Source organism: Rattus norvegicus, chromosome 4 (genome assembly GCF_036323735.1).
Source record: "Rattus norvegicus strain BN/NHsdMcwi chromosome 4, GRCr8, whole genome shotgun sequence".
NCBI classification, from domain to species: Eukaryota; Metazoa; Chordata; class Mammalia; order Rodentia; family Muridae; genus Rattus; species Rattus norvegicus.
Window position 1 is genome coordinate 14866804 of NC_086022.1, and position 11052 is coordinate 14877855.

General features: G+C 43.0%; 1 non-coding gene across 1 annotated transcript; it reads left to right on the forward strand.

The window, feature by feature from the left end:
- Positions 1–6405: 6405 nt before the first annotated feature.
- LOC120102737 (small nucleolar RNA SNORA40) lies at positions 6406–6530 on the forward strand. The gene has a single exon (XR_005504328.1). It is a non-coding gene; the product is annotated as a small nucleolar RNA SNORA40 (small nucleolar RNA).
- The last annotated feature ends 4522 nt before the right edge of the window (positions 6531–11052 follow it).

Genomic DNA, 11052 nt, shown 5'->3' on the forward strand with positions numbered 1-11052 from the left:
ACATCAGCATTCTAAATCGAGGCTCGGTTGAAGGATTAGCACTTTAAAATAGATCTCCAGAGGGCTTTTCAAGCCACCTCAAGTAGGATCACTGTGCTAAAGGAATGACTCAGACAATCCCACTGTGAGGGAGCAGCTGAGTAAGACACCTGAAGAGAAAGCTGAGGGAAAAAAAGCAATGGCATCCAACACTGAGGAGTTGGAGTTAGACACTGAGGAGTTAGACACTGAGGAGTTAGACACTGAGGAGTTAGACACAGAGGCAGAAACGGTTGGATCTGATCATGAAGAACTTTTGCCAGGAAGGCCAGGAAAGACTTTTCCCCCAAAAGGAAAAGTAACCAAAAAAAAAAAAAAAAAAAAAAGTCCTGCAAGGGGCTAGCTCTGAAGGAGGAGACACTCAAGTCACTACTGGGCCTCCCAGAGCTGGCACACCTCGGTTGTCTCCCAACACCATTAGATTATTAAAAAGACCAAAGGGGCAATACAGCAGGCTGGAGAGGAGCTCCAAGGAACGAATGAGTATCAGCCAGAATGTGCTTGCCAGTGAAACAAGCCTTTCTGGCTTCTGTGAACTCAGGAGATTTCATACAGATATCCCTGACCTGGGAATCTTTGAACTTGTGATGGCTTACGGGTGTTGTCTTAGTCTTCAACTTTACAATGAGGTAAAAGCATCAGTAGCCAGTTGCGAATATTACTTCTGCGAATATTACTTCAGATTATTAGTTCAGTTTGGCTAAAGCAATATGTGAGGTGCCGTGATACTCCCTCTCCATGCTGTGCTAGACAGAAAACCACAGCCCTCCGTCAACTAGGCGATCACAGTTAAACAGGCACCTAGAGCCACCGTTATGTGACCTTGACATTCAGAAGGGCATGGCATAGTAAATGTATTCTGTCTTAATGATATTTTCAGCCTCGTATTGGTTTATTGGGAGGAAACCTAAGGACAAGTCAAGGAACATTTGTACAATTAGATGCTGGCAAGATGACTAGAAAGGCTGAACAAACAAACTCCAGGATTCTACAAATGATAGATTCTACAAATGATAGCTGTCCCTGTGTTGTTGTCAGAAAATGTCCTAGGAAAACTGAGACCTAAGGAGAGAACTGGTTCAAATGCTGCCATGTCGGATCCATGTCCCTGAAACACGCCAGCAGGCAGCAGGTCCTGAGGCTCTGCAACCTTGCCATTAAAAAGAAACAAAGAAATCAGGTTCCCGTGTCCCTGCCTACGGCCTCATCTCAGTCTTGCCTGCCACAGTCACGTCTCTAATTGCAAAGGTTGTCTGCTCAGAATCCTAGAAACCAAAGCTGCAGAGCACCTGGGAGAGGATCCCAGATTCACTGGCCAGTCACCTAGCCTTGCCACATCAAATCGGCATTTAGCGGAATGTCAGACAAACAGCCGGGAATGGAAGGAAGGACATGACTAGAGCCAGGTCAGACCAGTCTACTGACCAAAAACACCAGGAGATGTTTACCCTGTGAGATGTTGTGTTCACCCTAATCCCAGCACATGGGGCTTGGGAGACAGAGGCAGGTGGATCTCTGTGAGCCTGAGGCCAGCCTGGTCTACATAGAGAGTTCCAGTGAATTCCAGAATCAGTAACACACACACACATACACACATACACACAAACACACACACATACAAACACACACAAAAACACACACACAAACACACACATACACAAAGAAACATACACACACACAAACACACACACATACACACACACATGCACACACACACACATACACACACACATGCACACACACACACATATGAGTGCATTCAAGTGCACATAGCCACACAATTCCAGATTCAGACTCAGTTACTTCTGTTATTATTGGTATGCTACTGATAAAAATGACATGAGTAGTTTTATTTTGGTAAGGACTTGCTAAACAGAAATATCTCTATAACCGACTTGGATATGGGGACTTGTGATTTGCCTAAAATTAGGCCAAGTAACTGTAATCTCAATCCTAAATTGAGACACAATTTAACTCATTCTTAAACCTCTATCTTTTACTGCTTAATTATTTATGTGAATAACGAGGGGGAAACCTGCTATATAAGTAGAAGGAAATAAAAGACGTCCTTAACCTTTTGTTCCATCAAAATGATGCCCAAAACCCTGGGACAAATGGTGTGGATTTTTTTTCTAGTGATCTATCGGTTAAACCAAGTGGCTCTCGGGAAGTAGAAGAAGGAAGAACAGAAGCTCAAAGTTATCCTTGACTAGATTCTATGCTCAAGGTCAAGAGTTTTACGGGAGACCCCGTCTGCGCTAAAGAAACAAAATAAAGTGTATCGAGTTGCAGTGTGCTTTAGAATTCCCTGCAGTTTTACACAAGCAAATGAGAAATCTGTCTGATCACAGGAGGGTCGGTTGCTCCTCATTACTCACTCATTGTGATTTTCCGTCACTGCATTGTGTCTCACCCTATCCCAGTGGATCCCATAAATCCTTCTGCCCAGGGGACAATGCAGTCAGATTAGTGTTAGAAAGGGCCTCTCTTAAAGTTTAAGAAAGCTGGGGGTGGAAGTAAAAGAAAATACTGCAGAGAGAAATTGAATATCCAGAATTTCATGCCCCTGAAACACTTTAAAAAAAAAAAAAAAAGAAGCATTTATTTATTATATATATGAGAACACTGAACACTGTAGCTGTCCTCAGACACACCAGAAGGGGGCATCAGATCTCATTACAGATGGTTGTGGATCACCATGTGTTGCTGGGAATTGAACTCAGGACCTCTGAAAGAGCAGTCAGTGCTCTTAACCACTGAACCATCTCTCCAGCCCCCTTGAGACACTTGTTGGCTGGGCAATGGTGGTGCAAGCCTTTAATCCCAGCACTGGGGAGGCAGAGGCAGGAGGAAGACCATCCTGATCTACAGAGTGAGTTTCAGGACAGTGAGGGCTACCTAGGGGAACCCTGTCTGGAAAAAACAAAACAATCAACAAACAAACAAACCCCACCTCTTGGTCTTTACCTCTCTACGCACACCAGATCATGAAGTATTGACCCAAGTCTCTGCATGACTTGTCAAAATGGATTCCCTATGGAATCTATTCTACAAGAAAAAAGAGTGCAGAGAGGATAAGACCGACTAGCAAGCCCACCCAGCAGATCTGGGTTTTAAAAGAGCTTATTAGTTCCTCGCAGGTCCTGTTTTGTTTTGAGTCGGAGCCTCAGTATAAAGTGCAGGCTGACGCCCAGGCTCTTCTGCCTTTCAAGTGCTAGGGTGACCAGTGTGAGTATGAATGTATGCGTCGCAACAGTGCCCTGGCAAACGGAGTCAGCGTGTACATTGTCAGTTTCCTTTCTTCTAGAATTGACAGACTCTGATATTTAGTATTTCTACATCTTTACCCCAAGTGCAAGATTTCTTTTTGCACAAGAAGCCGTCATGAAGTCGGTAGTTACCTCAACAAATACGGTTTTAGCAGAGATGGGTGGGTACAGTGGGGACCCACTGTCCCAGGCCAGGCCACTCGCAGACAAACTTCTCCAAGGCTGGCTATTAGTACAAACCCAGAACCCTCCTGCAAGGCTCCGAATCCCCACCCTCTAGGGCTTCTGATTCAAGCTGGCTTCGGTAGGAGGCAGGAATCTGTAGGTGTAACAAGCACCCTGAGCAATTCAGATGCAGGCAGCTTTGGGTCATGTTCTAGAAAGGTTTACCCAAAGGGATACCACCTCGAAACTACAAACCGATTATTAGCAGAGGTGATTTATAAAGTAAAATATTAAGAGCTAGGGGTGTTTATTGAACTTGTTCTGGAGCAAGGAAAAACCACTATGCATTTGTTCTTCGCTGATTTGAACAGGAGGACTGCCCAATGTCTGTGGAATCAGTCCCAGGGAATGCCCTGAGGAGCTCAGACTGGTGGGCTCACCCTGCACCCTTCTGTCTAGAGCGCTCTGAGTTACTTTAACATTCCTGAAACAAAGTATCTTAAATGTTTGCAAAACCTCCAGCTGTGTGAGGTTCCTTACAGCAAGCCAAACACTATGTTTCAATTGTTCGGCTTTTTCTTACAGGGTCTCAGGTAGCCCAGGTTGGCCTCGAATTTGCCCCAGCTAGTACAGGATGATCTTGCATGTCCTATCCTTCTGCATCCACTTCCCGAGTGCTGGGATCACAAGCGCACGCCACCCCTCCCTGCAGGGCTAAACAATTCTATAAGATGGTCCAGGTCTGACTGGAGTTAGTTTGTTTTCTCTCTTGGTGGATAGACAATTGTTCTACCACTGAGCTATGTCCCAGGCCTGCCTGGAGTTCACAAAAATAAAGTTGGCAAAAAGGGGCAAGGCATAAAAAAAAAAACAAAATAAAGAAATTCCCGGTGGGGGGGGGGGCGGCGGCGGGGAGAAAAAAAAAGAAATTCCCCTCAGACAGACAGATTGTGAAAGAGGAAGACGCCTCTGCATTTATATATGTTTAGTAATAATCATTCGCGAAGTGTCTACACAGAGGCTACCCTTCAAAACAGTAAAGAGGCAGCTGAAACTACAATTAATATATAACAAGAATTATAAAGTATAATGACAATTAATGAAAAAAGAAGTCCTGAATTTGAAAGAGCAGGAAGAGGCATGTAGGGTGATATTGAGGGGAAAAATGGAAGGGGGAAATGGTTATTATATTATAATCTCAAAAATGAAAGAAATACTCTTAAGTGTAGTCTGTACCTTTATGTTCATGAAAACAATTGTTCTCTTTCCAGAATCAAGTACAAATTGGGGTGTAACTATAATGCAAATTTGTTTTACTTTTTATGGTTGAATGTTTCAAACATATGTAAAACTAGTCTGGGATACTGAACCCCCTTATAACTACCAGCATGCAAGTATACTGTCTCCCCACACCCCCACCGTGCTCTCTGTGCCCGCTGGATGACTTTAAAAGAGAGTTCTCATGGTTGTGTCCCTATCATCATTATGATTAAAGTGCAGAGCTCTTCCAAGAAAGACGTTTTAAAAATCACAAATCAAAATTTCATTATCGTACCCCCAAAAAGTTAACAGTGTGAATTTGTTTTTAAAGAAGGGGTCTCTGTGTGTAGCCCAGGCTATAGTACAAGGCTGTTCACAGGCGTGCTCCCACTACGGAGTACTCAGTCCTGAGTGTAGAGAAGCAACGCTGGCCCCAAGTGAGCCTCCTGCCTCAGCCTCCCAGGCACATGTAATCACAGAGACAGGGCACTGATGCACTTTTTTAAAAAATATGTATGTATGTATTATTTATTTATTTAATGTATACGAGTACACTGTAACTATCTTCAGATGCACCAAAAGAGGGCATCAGATTCGGTTACAGATGGTTGTAAGCCACCACGTGATTGCTGGGAATTGAACTCAGGACCTCTGGAAGAGCAGTCAGTGCTCTTAACAGCTGAGCCATCTCTCCAGCCCTTTGCTTTGTTTTTAAGTACACCAGAATCTGTGCATCTGAAGGACGATTCTCTTCAAATTTTTTTTTGTTGAATTTTAAAGTTGTATTTCATTTCATATGTTTAAGTGTTTGCCTCTGTGTATGTCAAGGCATCGTGTATGCAGGTCAGAAGAGAGCTTCAGATCCCCGGCAACTGGAGTTGAAGATGGTTTGCGAACCATCATGTGGATGCTGGGAGTCAAACCAAAGTCCCCTGCAGAGCAATAAACACTCTGAATGACTACATCATCTCTCCAGCCCTCCAAGAATCGTCTTAAATCTCTATCAGTCAGCCTTTCCCCAAATCCTCCTTGGAATTACTTTCAGGATTTGAAGCATCCAAATCACTGCCCACACTCACTCTTCAAGGCTAGATCTAATTTGAAAACAGCCATGGGCTTTAGGAGTTGACCTCGATAAACAGAAGGAGTGATTGGACCGGGCGCAATGGGTTTGTTTGGGAGCATAACGTACACATATGGCACCAGCTGTATTCCCCTCAGCGACAGGGTCGTGCTCGTAAAGCAGGTGAGAAATTACCTTCTCCGTAGCCACAGAAACGAAGGAAAGAGAGAGCTCTGTGGCCCAGCAGCTGATGCAAGGATGGAGCTAAAAGAAGGCGTCAGAAGCAGCTGAGCGGGGCAGAGCGGAAGTTAAGCTTAATCTCTGCCGTAAATTCCAGGGATTCCCGGCCACGTTAGGGATTTATGTTGCGTATCAGGCCTTCATGCTTTTGCAAACTATGGTTTTTGGGGTTAGAATACCTACTCCCGCTAGGTAGACACTTTGTAGGGGTCTGCTTGAATCTCTTATGGTGGTATTATATTATCCATATTAATGTTGATTTCTCCAAATAGACTGGTAGCTTAATTTTTGTGTCTCTGGTACTAAAATAATGACTTTCATATAGTAGGCCATCAGAATCCAGGTGTTTAATATACGTGTGTGTGTGTGTGTGTGTGTGTGTGTGTGTGTTTAACTTGTGAACAAAGATTAAAAGTAGGTGTAGAAACTCAATCTTCTTTGGTATCTCAGAACTCGTTGCTCAGTGTGTCTTGATACAAATAAAAAGCGATATAGGCCAGGAGTATAGCTCAATGGTAGAGTGCTTGCCTAGCACGCTCAAGGCCCTGGCTTCATGTACCTCGGTACCACAGAGCATTATGGTGTGCGCCTGTTACCTCAGCCCGTGAGAGCTTGAGGTAGGAAGATCGAAAGTCCAAGGTAATCGTTGCCTTCAGGGACTGGAGAGATGGCTCAGTGGTTAAGAGCACGAGTTGCTCATCCAAAGGTTCTGAGTTCAAATCCCAGCAACCACATGGTGGCTCACAGCCATCTGTAAATGAGATCTGATGCCTTCTTCTGGTGTGTATGAAGACAGAGACAGTGTACTCATATACATACATTTATTTATATAAATCTTTTTTAAAAAAATTCTTGGCTATAGGAGACCCCATATCTAAAATAAAATAAAATAAAATAAAAAATAATATAATATAATACCTTAAAAATATTGTCTGCCTATTACATAGGTAAGATAGCTTTACACGGTTTGGAACCTAAAGTGTCCTCGCAAGAACATAAAGTAGCTGTGGGCTCCAAACAGAAGGAATCAAGCAGGAGGAAACCATGACAGCAAGATAGTCCCTGCAAACAGAATCCCTGGAAGACTCAGATCTTTGAAATAGAAATTTATAAAACAGATTTGCCCAAGGAAGTGATAATGATTTCCTTTTTTTTTTTTTAGAGCTGAGGACGAACTCAGGGCCTTGCGCTTACTAGGCAAGCGCTCTACCACTGAGCTAAATCCCCAACACCATCTCCTTTCTTTTCATTAAAAAAAAAAAAAAAAGGCTTTTTAAAATCCAATTTTTCCCTTTGATAAATCAATGCATTACGTACAAACGGAAACTTCCAAGTTAGTTGTATCCATGTTCTTCCAAAATGAATTCCTCTTTCGCAGGACACAGAGCAGAAAACGAATCACCTACTTCAAAGGACATAGATGGCTGACCCTAGAATTCATTGTTTTGAAACTATAGAAATACTCTATAGACTACAAAACCCATAGGACCTCTTGTGGGAATGGTGCACTCGTCTTTCTCCCCACCTTCTGTCCCAGCAGGAAAAACCACTGGCTCCTACTGGAGCGGCCAACCCAGCCTTAACCTGGTGGGAAGCGGAAGCACCTCTTCCGGTACTGAGTATGCCACGCCCACCAGTGGAGTCACCGTCCCAGGGTGCCTAGGAGTCTGTGGGAAGCTCCGTGGGTAGGAGAGAGACTGCCTTCTGTTCAGAACAATTGCGCCTGTTATCACCGGCTCTCGGTTAAACCTGAATTTTATCAAGCTGATAAAGCCTTCTGAGCCCCAACAGCTCGTAGTCTATTTTCAAAGGAGTTGGTTTTTTTTTTCTTTATAATCAGCGAGTCTACAGAAATTTTTATAATTCTTCCCATTAGGTGATTTTTTTTTTTTTTTTATAATCTATTCAACCGTGTTCGCATGGAAATAACTTGGTTTGGATAAAGAGGAAACAGACCTGAAGTGGTTGGGCAACAGGTTTGCTTGGTTTTAATGGCTACATTGCACAACGTGGGCAAGGCATCCCATGACATGGAAGATTGTTATAACTATTAACTTGGAAATCCAGCTAGACCACCCAAGGGCTTGCAAAAGTGCCTCAGCCTCCACATTATAGGAAGCGCTTCTCTGACTTTGTTACGCGTGGTCTTGAGCCCTGTGACTATTTCTCAATCAGGAAACACGGAAAACAAATGAACACATCTCTTATTAATTTTATTAAGGAAATATGTTATTTTTAAGTGAAATCTGCAATTATACATTAAAAGCCATGTACACGAAGCAGGGAAAATGGAAATGATAAAAAACACCCACTGATACTATTTTTATGTTGTGCTAAAAATGTCTTTTGTTTTCATATCTGCAGACGATATAATCACACACATAAAAAATAAAAAAGTCTTTGCCAAAAAAACCTCAAACTATAAATTCAGTAGAATTACATGATAAAAAGAACCAGCACACAGAAATCTGCAGTGTCCCTGTATATTAATAGTAAACTGACAAGAAAATAACCCCATTGTGATAGCTACAAAAAAAACAGGAGAACAATCTTTCTAAGAGTAGTTTTAGCCAAGACAGGAAATTCTTTATACTGCAAACGATTAAACACTGAGGATAGGTCGAGAAGCATACAGTCAGTAGGAAGCATTTCGTGTTTACGGACCATAGAAATCGATATTGTTAAAATGTACACAGTACCCACAGTGATGTACACAAGCAATGCAAGACCCATCGCCATGCCAACGCTCTCTGGAGAGACAGGGGAACGCTCTTCCAAGTGTCATGCGGGTGAAGCCAACATTATCAAGTAGAGGAATAAACGTGGAGCTATCACACCACTGATACGGAAACACGAGAGATACGGGGATATAAACCCATATAAAAATAAAAATAAAAACGCAATAGAGAACCCAGAAATAAACCCACACATTTACAAACCAAGTGATTTCCACAATGACACGGAGAACACAAGAAATGGCCATTTCTTCTACAACTGCTGCTAGAGAAATAGGATATCCGTGCACGGGAGAATCAAATCACCTCCATGTCTTTCATCACACATAAAACTCAACTTAAAATGGATTAAAGGCTTAAATATGAGACTAAAACCTGAAAGCAGCTGAAGCTAACAGGAAGTGCTCAGGACATTAACTGTATGAGGAGACTTTTGAAATTTTACTTCATTCCGAGAGAAAGTAGAGAAAACGTGTGTGTGTGTGTGTGTGTGTGTGTGTGTGTGTGTGTGTGTGTGTGGTGTGGGGTGTATGGTGTGTGCGTGTGTTATATTGTGTGCATGTGTGCGTGTGTGTGTGTGTATGGTGTGTGCACGTGTGTTATATTGTGTGCATGTATATGTGTGTGTGTGTAGAGTGTATGTTATATGTGTGCATGTATGTGGGGTGTGTGTGTGTATGGTGTGTATGGTGTGTGCACATGTGTTATATTGTGTGCATGTATGTGTGTGTGTGTGGTGTGCATGTTATATTGTGTGCATGTATGTAGTGTATGTGTGTGTGTGTGTGCGTATTCAAATACTACAGAGAATTATGTGAATGTGTGAAGGCCAGAGAACAAGTTGGTTTTCTCCTCCTACCACATAGGCCACAGGTACCAAGCTAAGGTCCACAGGCTTGACTGCAAGCAACTTTGCCCAGTGGCCTATCTCCCTGGCCTATATTTTAAACTAAGACTTCAAAAGCAAGGACAACAGATCCAAAAAGTTGGCAAATAGGATTACATCAAACTAAAGACTTTTTGCACGGCAAAGAAAATAATTAGCCTAAAGAAAGAAACATATTTGCAAACTCTAACATCTGGAGCAACAACCGTAAGAGTGGACAATGCACCAACACAGACACATCTCAAGAGAAGGCACCCGAGAGCAGCAAGGCAAGTAAGCACAAGTGTCAGCACCACTGACTGTCTGGGACACGCAAATCCAGACAGCAAGCATCAGTGCCACAGGCAGGCAGGCGGCACTCACAAATAACAAAGAATGTGGCTGAGGACGGTGTAGAAGGGGGATTCCTTCAGACCATCGTGGAAATGTTCGGCAATCTGGCGTCTAGGTATCTACCATAGGGAGTGAAGTCAGTATCTTGAAGAGTCATCGACACGCGTGTTCACTACACTACCCCAGTAAACAATCTAAGTGCTTCTTCCAATTGGAGCAGATAAAGAAAACGTGTAAATACACACAGAGGACTGATCAGCCGTTTAAAATAAAGTGAAGTGTAATTTGCTAGAAGATGGATGAACCCAAAAGAAATTGTATTAAGAAAAGTAGGCGAGCATAGAAAAGGAAAGTACCACGGGCTCTCACGTGGGCGGAGAATTGAAAGTGTGTGTCTGGAGGGACTGGACACCAGGAGAGTGGTTCTCAGAAGCAGAAGCGAGGGAGTGCAGTAAGTCGGGGTGAGAAGCTGCCTAACAGGTTCAAAACTGCAGTCAGCTAAGAAGAATAAATTCTGGAACTGTATTACGCAGAAGACTAGCTACGGCTATCAATAATGTATTGTTCGTTTCTTGGACGCCAGGAGATAGCACTTTGAATTTTACCATCAAAAAGTTTGGATGGAAAAGATAAAGTTTTCAAGTAAAGAGCGTGCTAGTTACCCGTGCTTGATAATGGTGTGTTTACAGATACAACTTTGTCAATGGAAAATAAAGCAAAGCGTCAACACTGGAGAGAAGTGAGCACTGGTGTTCTTACAGACTACTGAGACTGGATTCCCAGCACCCTTACGGTCGCTTACAACCATCGCTTACAACCCCAGGTCCAGGGGATCCACGGCCCTCTTCTGCCCTCCACAGGTACCATGCATATTTAGTGAACTTACATTCATGCACACAAAACACTCACACACATAAAAAACAAACAAACAAACAAACAAAACACCCAGAAGGTGGAGGCAGAAGGATCTCTGAGTTCTGAGTTCAAGACCAGCCTGCTCTACAGAGCAAGTTTCAGGGTGGCTAGGGCGACACAGAAAAACCTGTCTGGAAAAACCAACCG